At 51.8% G+C, this 10,075-nt stretch overlaps 1 long non-coding RNA gene across 1 annotated transcript; it reads right to left on the reverse strand.

The window, feature by feature from the left end:
- Nucleotides 1–467: 467 nt before the first annotated feature.
- On the reverse strand, nt 468–1,673 carry LOC112477916. The gene is made up of 2 exons (XR_003045677.1): nt 907–1,673; nt 468–776 (listed from the first exon to the last, which is right to left on the reverse strand). It is a non-coding gene; the product is annotated as an uncharacterized LOC112477916 (long non-coding RNA).
- Nucleotides 1,674–10,075: the final 8,402 nt, after the last annotated feature.

A 10,075-nucleotide genomic window follows, 5' to 3' on the forward strand; every position in this document is an offset into this window, starting at 1 on the left:
TTCTGTATGTTGAACTCAGTCTCCTTTGAGTGAAATTATTCGATTTTCTAAAGTTTTCTCTCCTCGCTTTCCGCTGCCCCCCCCCCCACCCCCGGCAGCACACTTCTCCCAGCCAAGATAATTTCCTGGTGCAGAGAGATGTTTATGGGACCTTGTGGTGGTGGGAAGAGTGGGGCCCAAGGTCTGTGTGGAGTCCTCTGCATTCTTCCACACACATGAATGGGACAGGGCTGGTCCCTGGTCTCTGGGATTCACTGGTAGGGTGGGGGTGGATAGGGGTGCTGCCGAAGTGTGTGGTCCCACACATGGCTGGTGGTACAGATCTTGCCACTGTGGCCCCAGGTACCTAGGACCCCCAACCACAGCAGAACAGGTAGGGACCCACGAAGCCACTTCCCAGACCCCCTTCCTCAGCCATTCCAAACTACCTCCCGGATGTCACCATATTGCATTGTCACCACTTTGAATCACTGCTTTGCTAAGGTTTACTAATATTTCTCATAGCTGCAGTTTGAAAGTCAAGCCCCTCTCACCCCCTTACAGTGAGATTCGCCCTCAAACCTCACAGGGGTTTCTCCGACACCGCCCTCTGAGGCTCCGCAGGGGTGAAGCTCTGCCTTTTTGCCTCTCCTGGTCTCTCTTCCTCGGGTCCTCCTTACTGGTCCCACCGCTGTCGGCAGCAGTTTCTCTGTATCCCATCTGCTTCAGCCCTGCTCGATGCCTTGTTTTGAATCTGCCCTCTACTTCACTGGGCAATGAGACTTCACCGGGAAGGGCTGCAGAAGAACGAGAACCATGAGGAAGAGAAAACACATCACTTTACACGCGCACGCATGAGGCACGCATCTGTACACAGAGATCTATGTCCGGGCTGATACCAAGACCCCTGCCTAGCCCAGCACTCACCGCGGACTCCCTATGGGTGTTCTGAGACCTGTTCAGGGACCACACGTTTATGATTTCTCAACATTTTCCTGGGAGACCCATCGCCTCCTGGATTTTTCCTCTTCACTTTCAAGATTATTTTTCTAACCCTCTCTCTCAAAAGACTTGAGAGAGAAGCAAAGATGAGGGAGCTATACCTCAATTCAGATTTTCCTGAAGATAAAAGTCTAGAGAAGCCTCCCAGCTGGTGGACTTCATGGCTTAAACTGCCTCCTGTCCCTTGAGACATGGGCCCCTGGATACAGTCCTCTTTAAACTCTTCTATCAGCCACCCTGGGGCTTCTCTATCTGATTTCCCACAGGCACCTCCAATTCAGCCTGTCCAAACTGACTCATCCTCTTCCTCAAACGGCCTGTTCCTCCTTCCCCAGCCCACATGCACTTGGTCCTGTCTCCCTAACCCTGCCCCTTCCCTTCTCTCTCTCTCCCACTGCATTGGGTCAGGCCCTTGTTTTCTCCTTCCTAGCTGGGTTTCCACTCTCCACCTCACTTAAACCCTTTCATGGTGACCACGGGATTTTTCTTAACCAGAAACTGGGCCTTAAGAATCCCCAGCCCCAGTTTAAAATCCGTCATGAACTCCCCAGTGCCCACAGGATCACAGCCTTTGGCAGAGGGGCCAGCTCCTTCCTCATCCAGCCTGGCCTGCCTTGCTCTTCCCGGCCCTTGTGCTCCAGTAGTGACGAGCAGCTCCCCAAATGGGCCTGGTTCTCTCTTGCTTCAGCCCTGTCACACAGGGTGCTGGAATGCTCTAACTCTCTTGAGTGCCTATTGAACTGCTCATTTTTTAAGATCCAGCTTGAGTCACCTCCCCTGAGAAAGAGTCCTTAGTCAGAGTTAATCAGTTCCCTTCTCTGAGTTACCATGGCATCCTATTCAGGTTTCTCCCAGGAGCTTCTCCCCTCCTTCCCTGCTACGGCTGGCTGCAGCACCATCGCACCTGCTTGGACCATTGTAGATGTCCCCCGATGGGTTCCCCTGCCCCCTTCCAAACTGCTGTAGACACAACAGCCCAAGGAGTCTTCTAAAAAAGCCGGTCAATACACACGTCTCTGCTCAAAACCCTCTAGCACCTCCCATCTCACCATAGAAGCTGAAACCCTACAGGCCGGGCCGTCTCTGAGATCCTCGGCCCCTCCTGACTGCTGACCTCCCTCCACTCCCACTTCGCTTTCTCTCTCGGTCCCAGGACCCCAGCCACGCTGACCTCCTTGCTGCCCCAGAGCCCTCCAGGCCCCCTTCTGCCTCGGGCCCTTTGCGTGTCCCCAGACACCTGTTCTCATCTCCCTCACCAGATGCAAGTCTTTGCTGCAGCCTCACCTTCTCAGAGAAGCACACCCTCCCTGCCCGGGGACCACTGCAGCGGCCCACACCTCCCGGTCCCCTTCCTCTGTCCCATTGACCTTTCTTCTCATAGCACTCGTCCCCTCTGATATATTATTTAACTTATTGTTTATCTTTATAGTCAGTCCCCTCTTCCAAAAATGTCTGTTTTGTCCACTGATAGATCTTATGAGCCTAGAATAATGCTGTCATATGGTACACATTCAATAATGAATGAATGAATCAATCAATCAATGAATCAAAGATATGAATTAGTGGGTTGCCTCCATTGTCACCGAGGTCCCAGAGACTAAATCCATGTTCGGTCACCTCCGGATCTTCAGGGCTTATCCCTGTTCCCTGGCCATAGTGGATGTGCAACAACCATTTATTGAATGAATGAATGAATGAATGAATGAAGCCCTGTCCCTTTGGCCTGACCAGATTAGAGACCCTTCCACACAAACACTACCATTGCCAAGTTATTCCTGGGCTCCTCTTGGGCCAGGACCTCACTTCCTCTAGAGCCCTGCCCCAGCCCTTCCTCTTGTGTCCAGGCCCTGCTGGCTGTTTGGAAGAAGTTGATAAATTAATCTCCACTCAGGTAAGGCTGCCTGAACACACATAAGATCTGAGGATTTCCAAGAAAAGGTGTGAATTGCAACTAGGGGTCAGTCCCTTCCCCCAAAGGACTGAAGCGGAATATCAGGTGCAGTGTGAGGCTGTAAAAGGTGTCTGGGAGCCTGGGCCTCAGCGTCCAGCCAGCCTCGGGGAAGAGGCTGCTGTGGCCTCTGCAGAGGGCTCCTTCCCCTTCCTGGGCATCCTCCTAAGGGCAGAGACTTGGTGCAGAGACTCAGCTCTGAGACAAGGAGCAGAAACTAAACCACACACTCAGAGTGGGAGCCAGAAGGCACAGCAACCGGGAGCCTGCTCTCCCCGGCCCCCCCATCTCACCAGGCTCCTTTCAGGGACTGCCAAGGAGGTACGGGTGGGGGTGGGGATTCGTGCCCTGGGCCCAGGCTGCCCCCCCCAATGATGTGGGCCTTGGGGGTTCCAGGCTGTTTTTCTAACCACAGTCACGTGTTCCTTCATGTAACCTGAGCCCCCTGACACGACATGAGTCTGCACCCCAGCTCCAGAGCCACATCTGCTTCTCATTTCCGCCCCAGGAAAATGGCCCAATTTCCATGAGCCGCTGGCCCAAGCCAAGCCTGGAGCCTCTCAGTGGCCAACCCCACCCAGCTGGGTCCCATTACTGGAGTGGGGGGCGGACAAAGAGTGCATTAGAGGCAATGAGGTGTGCTGTGGAGCTGGACGGAGGCCAGGAGGCCAGAGGTCTTGAGCAGGCTCTGTCAAGATGCCTCTGTGTGTCCCGGGGGGCGTCTCCAATGTCTGCGAGCCTCAGCCCTCCTCGTGAGTCCCACGTGAAATGCGTTACTCTACTGATGGAGGTACTGTTAGGACTTGGGGATCCAGGTCGCTCTTTGGGGATCAAAACAACAGAATTTTCCCAAAAGTCAGAACCAAGGAAGGTGTGGCCACTGGACTTGGTCTCTGTCTGGAGGATGGTGGCACTTTTGCTACCTGAGCAATGGATTCAGCCTCCCCCTCAGTAGTCTGGGAAGGTCTGGGCCTGAGTCCTGGTGCTGGTGGGTCTGACTCTAGTTTTCAATTCTTCACCCAGCAGCATTTATTAAGCACGTCGTAGGTACCAGGCTCTGGGCAAAGGCTGGGAGACCAATGTGATAAACACAACTCAAGTTCCTTGTGTGTTGGGGTGGGGAGGGGTGGAGCCCAAGTAAATAAATGAATAAATAATAAATACAGTCCAGCCTAGCAGAGTGGAGGGGCATGTGGACAGAGAGAGGCCAGAGGCTCGAAGTAACACATTCTATTTCTAATCTTTTAGTGAAGACCCTTACTTTTTAAGACGTTTGTAACTTGATATTTTTTTCCTAACAGTCTACAACAAACTCCGTCCTCTTTCCAACAAAGACACCTCTCCCATCTTCCATGTCTCTGAATCCTAAATCAGTTCCCCCCTTTTGAGCTCCTCAGCGCCTCTCACAGAGGGCAGTCCACACCTCACGAGCCACCCCGAGACCCCTGGTGCAGCCCTGGCAGCCTGCGCCCTGCACTCAGTGATTGGGCGCAGCCTGGGCCAAGGGAGGTGAGAGGTGATGCTCGGCCTGAGAGACTGCCCTTCGGCTTGGCCTCCAGCCCACAGGCATGAACAGCAGGACAAGAGAACCCTGTGCAGCTTCCGGGAACATTGTGGAGTCTGCACTCCACCAACATGTCCCCGACAGCACTAAACCACAACCCCGGGAGACTTATTTTACAGATGAGGAACCAAAGGCTCAGAGACGTTCTGTAACTGGATGAAGAACAAGAAGTCAGTAGGTCTGCAACGTCTCTTTCTGACTTTATGATCGATGATCTTTGCACCAGCATAGTACTACTACTCTTGCGTACCTGAGCCAAAAATCCTGATTCTGATACTTACTAGGAATGGGACCTTGGGCAAGTTCTCAAAGTCTCTGTGCCTCCATTTTTAAAATACGTTTTTAAATAAATAGATTTTATAGAGAGATAATTTACATTCAAAAAAATGCACAGATTAAGTGCATGAATTTTGATGAATGTATACACATGTGTACCAACCACACGACCAAGGTATAGAACATTCCTCTCTCTGCAGAAAGTCCCCCTGTTCTGTGCTTGTGTTTCTCATCTGCAGAAGGGGCAAATAAGAGTATTGTTTCCTGGTGTGTTAGGAAGGTCGAATGAAATAATACAGACAAGATGCTTACAAGACACCTGGCATGAAGTAAGCACTCAGTAAACATGCACTGCTTTTAAGACCTCATGCAGCGTCTTGCCTTCCTGACCCTATCTTGAGGCTGGGGCAGGATCAGGGCTGATGCTGAGATGGTCTCTCTGAAGCCTCCTCATCCCCAGCCTGAGGGCATCAGCCTGCCTGAGAGAAAACTTGAGGAAATGTGATACACAAAAGGCTCAAATCCTCTGCCTCCAGAATCCCCTGTCCAGTTGGGGAGAGAGGGATGAGCCAGCTTTTGCCCTCAGCCTGGCCCAGAAGATAGATCCTCTGTTTCTTGTTTTGTTTTGTTTTTGAGACCTGTGTAGATCTCTCTCAGACATTGGTAGCAGAGCCAGTTTCATGAATTTTCAACCTGTGCAGTCATTCAGGACCCATGCTCAGAAGGGCCCTTCATTTGGTTTAATGCTCTGAGGTCACCTTCTTGCAGCAAGGAAGCTGGCATTTTCATTTTGCACTGGGTCTTGCAACTTATGCAGCCGGTGGTGATGGTGGAGAAGGTAGAGCGAGCTAGCTGGTCTCCTTCCTAGAAAAGCCATCACCCCCCTTCCCTTCCACACACTCTCCATGCACAGTCACATACTCATTTGTCACCTCCATTGCCCCCGCCCCCAGTGGAGAATCCAGGAGGGCCTGGGTAATGAAGATCGGTCAGTGGCCAGAAGCTACCAACAAAATCTGGAAGCCTGGAAATCCCCTTGGGGACAGCTCCTGCTCACAGGGCTTGCTGGCTGGGCCACCTGAATTCCCATCCTCTGACGATCCTCTCCAGCCGTCTCCGCCGGACTCTGAAGCTCAAGTGTGAAACCACAGCTGGATATCAGCCAAGGAGGCTAGAGTTTCATCACATTCAAATTCCCACACCTCAGCCAGAGACCAGGGGCCAGTGGGGCCACTAGCCAAAGGCCTGGGCTAGAAGGCAGAGTAAGGGGTAGGTTTCAGTCTTTTTTAGCTTCCTATGCCTCCCAAAGTACCCTCTCTCTCAGGCCTTAGCTTACCCTCTATGTAATGGGACAGAATTCTGTAGGACTGGAGCAGATGCCAAGGTCATAGGGAAGATAGGCTTCAGAGGCCAAAGTATTGAAGGAGATTGTAGAACTTCACTGTTCAGTAAAGTAGCTACAAGCCACATATGGCTATTTAAATTTAAATTCGTTTCGATGAAAGAAAATTAAAATTTTAGTTCCTCGGCCACTCTAGCTACATTTTGAGTGCTTAATAGTGACACGTGACTTGTGGCTTCCATATTGGACAACACAGATACAGAGATGTCCATCGACATAGAAAGTTCCGTTGAGATGTGTCTGCCAGTTGGGAAAATGACTGGTAGCTTTACTGACCCCAGGTGGGGAGGTAGAGGAGAGGGCTGTGAATAAGAAACATTTGAAAAATGGTCTTAGTCCTCCAGAAAGGGGAGTCAGGAGCGACCTCCACTGGGTATGGAGACACGCCGAAGGCTTCGAGTCCCCACTCCTGCAGTGGAGAGTGGGCTTCTGGGACCCAGAAAAGGAATAGGTGGCCAAAGCAAGTGCCCTTCCTAGCAAAGGGTTCCTGGAGCCATTACCGAATGAGAAACGTCATCGCTCCCTCCTGCCTCACGGCTCAGCTTGGGGACTTGCAGGCTCCGGGATATTGGTTCTCAAAGGTTCACCTGGCTCAGAATCACCTGGAAGCTTGCTAAAACACAGTTAATTCAGTGAAAACTCTAATCACACAGTTTTACTTCATTTGTGAGTTGGGTCGAAATATAGATATTTGGGTTCTGTTCACCTTAGGGTTCATTATCATTTGGGTCTGTCTGGGTCAAATCACTGAAAGATATTGAGTGAGTGTGATCTGGATGCAGGGGGTGGGTGATATGGGCAGACCTCAGGAGAGAACAGAGGGGAGGACAGAGGTGGCGGGGCTGTTCGGAGAGGAGGGGGAGCACTCTTTTGTTCCTACTGAGTTGTCCTTCCTATGCGTTATCTCACGTACTCCTCACAACACCCTTATAAATTGGTAAATGTCTAGCTCCAAGAGGTTGTACGACTCGCCCACCCCCACCCCTGGCAGACGCAGGGTCACGAAGGTAATCAGACTGGACTCCGCTTCCTTTTCCTCCCCTCTCTCCAGCTCTGAATATTTTCAAATGAAACAAGCCTGGGAAGAGGGGAAGGCTCAGAGCTGTGAATACATTTTTTTGTTTTCTGGGCTCATTGGGCTTTGACAGGAAGCTTAGCTGAGTGCAGGCGTCTGAGCCCTTGCTTTCAATGGTGCTTTTTAGGCTTGCCTTTACACAGAATGTAAAGAGTCGTGGTTATAAATATCAGCAGGCTTTAGAGGCCTACTCGGTCCCAGAGCTCCATCCCCAGCCAGGACATGGTGGGGACTTCCCGCCTGCCGTCCTCCATTCCCCACCCCTAGCCAGCATCACCCTCCTTGCATCTGGGAAAGGTGAAGAATGCTGGGTTGTAGGTTGGGAAACCAAGGATGAGTGACACCCCAAAATTGTCTCTTCTATTTTCAAGAGAAGGACTGTTTTCAACATCGGAGAAACTGATCATATAGCCAGCTGGGGAGATTCTAGAATGACCCTGATTTTATAGGTGAGGGAATAGAGGGCCCCACTGGAAAACTTATGAACGTCCTGGCCCTACTGGGAATGAAAGTCCCATCTCCTACTTTGTCATCTCCCACTCTACCCTCCCAAGATGCCTCCCCAGTATGATCACCCTTTTGCTGACTGCTTCCATTTAGGTAGCTCCGAACACTCTTCCTCTACTCTCCCTCGCAACTGCCCTGTGAGGAAGGCAGGGTAAGACACGGTCCCATTTTACAGATGGCCGAAGAGGTAAAGTGAGCACACAACCCATCCTGGGAGAGCTGCCTGTGCTTCACTCCTGATCCCCAGCCTCTGCCACCACTCGTCACACAGGCAGGCTTTGGGGGCCTGCCACCCCCACTCTCTCCCATACGCACATCCTGTCTCCTCACCCAGGCCCAAGAGCATAGTTGATTTAGAATTTCCTGCCCTTCTAACAATCTGTGTGCACAAAACGGGCTTTATTTAAACCACTTTGGAGGGCATCTCCTCTACCCCTTCCTCTGGCTTCATTAATCTGAAGTGGGATAAATCTTCAGCATTTAACTACCTGATTACAAACATGTTCCTGATTCCTGTCCTTGCCCCAATGGGAAGCTCATTTCTCAAAGGGTTAATTAACAGCCTTCGCACAGGCCACATTTAGCAACGAGTACAAAGCCGCACACATAAATAACGTCTCCAGCGGAAGAAGAGGGTGCAGATGGTTTGTGACTTTGCCGTCCAGAGTTTTTTAAACCGGTGTGAACCACGTCCTGTCGGGACCCAGGACCATGAGTCAGGGTCAGGCTTCGCAGTAGGCCAGGCCAGAGACACTGGTGGCCAACGCTGCGCGCTGTTGAAAGAAAGTCTTAAAGGAAAATAGAGTGCTGAGCCAAGATGTGGGGAGAGAGGGAGGGTTTGGGGTGGGGGAATGGGCCTGCTGACTGACCAGGGTGGAGGGGAGCCAAGGAGAGGCAGAGAAACGAACGAAAAGAACTAACCTAGAGAATGAGTCGGGGCTCTGTGTGCGGGGAGCTGAATTTACCAGGGTGTCTGCACCAGAAAGTCAGACCCTGGGGCACAGGTCCTGCTTAGGCCCTGCAGTGTGTGAGGCCCAGGCGGCCCAGGCGAAGAGGAACTGAATGGGGCTGGGAAAGCTGAGCACGAAGCACAGCCCTGAGGAAGCCACGGGTGTTGCTCCAGCAGCACTGACAGTTTTCTGCCTCCTTCATGGGAAAGCTCTGTTTCTCCGCAAAGCCTTTAACTCCCACCTTGGAGGCCACCCTCCCACGGCCATGCGGACACATCCATGATTTTATAATGGATGACAATGGCAACACAGGGTTCTCTTTAGGGAATTCAGCACTGTTGCAAAGTACAGAAGCTAAGAAACAGAGGGAGCAGTGTAAATATGCACGGGACATCAGTGAAAATGAGAAACAGGAAAAGGGCGAGGGAAGAAAAGATTAGAACGTGAGCTTTTGGCTTTTCAGTTTTTTACCATTCTCTTTGTTTCTCGGGTTCTCTCATGTTCGCCCTCCTCAGCCCTGAGCCCTGAGGTTCCCCTCAGCTTGGAGAGCCCCCCACCACTGTCCTCACTCAGACTCTATCCCCATGGAAGCAGGAGGTGGGGTCTGGGGAAGGGGACACTCATTTCAACCCTGGAGGTGAGTGCGCCCCCTGGTGGCAGATAGGGGCTCTGCCTCCGTGGCAACCTGAGCGGCCCTTCCTGATCCAGGGCTGAACCTGCCAGGCGCTCAGGCCAGGGGCCAGCTCCCCATGCCAGGCTCAGCCCTCTGGGGGTGAGAGAGCAAAGAAAGAAGTGGGGGCCAGATGACACAGGCCTGACAGCAGGGCTCTGTGTCCAGGAGCAGCGGTTTCTCCCCAAGTAATTTTCCACAGTTTGCCTTTCCCTCTGCACACAGTCGTGCTCAGAGTTCGTATGGCTGCTACCATCCTCCAGAGGGTTATTCTGGGCAGGTCACCTGCTCAGTGACCCTACCTGCTTTGATTGCTGCTGTCTTTGCTTCTCCCAGTCCCTGCTCCCATCTGCAGGATGTGGCCCCTGTGGACTCCTGAGGCCATCATCCCGCCTCCTCAGGGCCTAACTCTTGGGAATACTTCTGCAAAATCCCAAAGGCACCATTGTTGCGGAGCTGGGGCCAACATTTCTGTTTTCTCAGAAGGATCAAAGCTCTGTCCCAATCCTGCCAGGAGGAAGCAGTTTTGACTCGTGCAAATATCTTCAGTCCATTTGGGATTTTACTTTGGTGAGAAATAAATACACAGTCATCTGCAGATGATGGAAATATGACTTAAGTAATTTTTTGGTCGAGGCTCTTGGGCCAGAGCCCAGATGGAAATAAGACCTTATATCTCAGTCTCCCTGCACACTTTTGAAA

The sequence above is a fragment of the Pteropus alecto genome, unplaced genomic scaffold (genome assembly GCF_000325575.1).
Source record: "Pteropus alecto unplaced genomic scaffold, ASM32557v1 scaffold131, whole genome shotgun sequence".
In the NCBI taxonomy this organism is placed as follows: Eukaryota; Metazoa; Chordata; class Mammalia; order Chiroptera; family Pteropodidae; genus Pteropus; species Pteropus alecto.